Source organism: Poecilia latipinna, unplaced genomic scaffold (genome assembly GCF_001443285.1).
Source record: "Poecilia latipinna isolate Pla-1442-1.1 unplaced genomic scaffold, P_latipinna-1.0 Scaffold3518, whole genome shotgun sequence".
In the NCBI taxonomy this organism is placed as follows: Eukaryota; Metazoa; Chordata; class Actinopteri; order Cyprinodontiformes; family Poeciliidae; genus Poecilia; species Poecilia latipinna.
Window position 1 is genome coordinate 1 of NW_015116134.1, and position 2,104 is coordinate 2,104.

The following is a 2,104-nucleotide window of genomic DNA, read 5'->3' on the forward strand; positions in this document are numbered from 1 at the left end:
GATCGTTGGGTTGAGGCAGAGGGGTTGGTCGAATCAGGAACCAGGGCTGGGGGGAGATGGATCCTGTCCCTTCTTAGCGGCGTGAAGTCTCAACTTCCTCTTGGTTCCAGGGTGCGGTCCTCTGCTGGTCTTCAATCTGCGTCCTCTTGTTGGCTCTTCTTCAGCGCCGCGGACAAAGAACAGTCTCTTCCCTTGTCTGCCGGTTTTAAACCCTCTCAGCCCATGGTTGTGTATGGGAGAAGTCTACATGACTTCTGAAACGTCCCCATGAGTCTGTGGAAAGCCCCAACCTTTCCCAACCATCATCTCCTTCATGACTCATTGCAGCAACTCTCTTCGGTACTTCCCTTTTTCTACTGGCCATCTGGCCATTGAGGCCATTTCTCATAACTTACTTTCCTTTTTGAGCCTCCCCAGCGCCCCCGCCTAGCTCAGTGTACTAATTGCGACACAGTCTGCTTCATTTCTCACGATCTCAAATCTTCAGTCATCTCCTTTCTGTAATTTATTATAAACCATAATCAATTTGTCATTTTATCAACTTATAACTCTCAGTATGATTCTCCATCACTTATCTAGTCTGTAACTCGAGCTGTTACCATTTCTAATCATCAGTAATCAACATACGACAATCAAGTTGTTACTGTTACTACAAATCAAGAATACAGAACATATATTTCAATTATACATTACAGACATTCCAACCATTACATATGTATGTATTTTCTATTTCTCTTCTTTAATCATCATTAAATCAATATGCAAGATTACTGTTATTTCTCAGGCCTTTGCTCCGTTTTCTGCGTGTACCTGGAAAGATCTCACCACCTTATGCCAGTTTTCACGACAATCAACTCAAAACACCTGGTGCAGATAGTCTCAAAATCTCACTTCCTCTTTCTTCTGTGCTTAAAATTCTTTCACCCCTGCAGTCTATATTTGTGACACAGTATCAGACACTTTTTACTCTTTACTCTTCAACCTCATACAGTAGTTAAATAAATGATTATATGTATTTTACTCATCTTTAAAACATAATAAATTCATTTTTCATTTAAAAACAAAGATTACATGTTTTTCAATCAACATTAAGTCATAATACTAGAAAATTCCTACAGAAATTTTAAGGGGCCTGCCAAGTGTGCCCATCACTTTTAACCCAGCACTTCAAATTTGCCCTGAAAAAGAGATATATGCAGGTCTGACATACTTAAACCACCACTAGCACACAGTAACTTTAAATATTGTCAGGTATATTATGATGATATGAGTCACCATTGAAATGCAATGGCTAAATCCCAGGTCAATGAAATTGAGTCCGAGACCGACGACTATAAGCTTCGCACATTTTGTTCTCTCTCACTCATGGTTCAAAATAAAAAAACATGAAGAAAGTTGGTAATTCTTTATTTTTAAAAATAAATTCAATTTTCATTCTAAGGATTTTACACTCAAAAATTCAGACAAGTAATAATTTTATGTAAGCAAAACATGAAAAGTCACAGGAAATATGTATTCTTCCCACAATGCGTTGTGAGATCTGATTCAGTGCTGTGACTACTCACTGCCTCTGTCTAGGACCCGTTGCTATGGTAATTAATTATCTGCACCTGGGCTGGCTCTCTCTGTCAGACAGGATGCTGGTTTCTATACTTGTGAGACACCCAGCGTCGGTCTCAGGGCCCTGACAAAAAACCATAAGCCCTAGGAAAATTTTGAAAACATTTTACGGGAGCAGGCATGTGTATCTATGTCATGACCAACTTTGAGATCAATAGGCCGATATTTGTGCCTGTGAGGGGACACTCACAGGCACAAAGGTCTGTGAGTGACACTCACAGTGTCCTGTGAGTGTCCAAAACTCCAAAACTCTTTGGAGTTTTGGAGGTCTGACTCCAAAACTCCAAAGAGTTTTGGAGTCAGACCTCCACTGTGCTGGTGCTGTGTGTGTGTTTCAGAGAGAAATCTTAGTGATTCTGTGAGACACTCAGCCTAAACTTCTCGTTTTTCTCAATTTATGTCGCCATTTTTACACAGAATCCCAATAAAAATAATAGCCCGGATGCCGGGATCAAGCCGCATGTTTTGATACCTTTCTTGTGGG

At 40.3% G+C, this 2,104-nt stretch overlaps 1 long non-coding RNA gene across 1 annotated transcript in view; it reads left to right on the forward strand.

Annotated features, from left to right (window-relative positions):
- The first annotated feature begins 45 nt into the window (after positions 1–45).
- The window catches only part of LOC106941145 (uncharacterized), a 22,960-nt gene continuing 20,901 nt past the window's right edge, over positions 46–2,104 (forward strand). The window contains exon 1 of the long non-coding RNA XR_001423275.1: positions 46–182. This is a non-coding gene — a long non-coding RNA (uncharacterized LOC106941145). The remainder of the gene's footprint in view (positions 183–2,104) is intronic.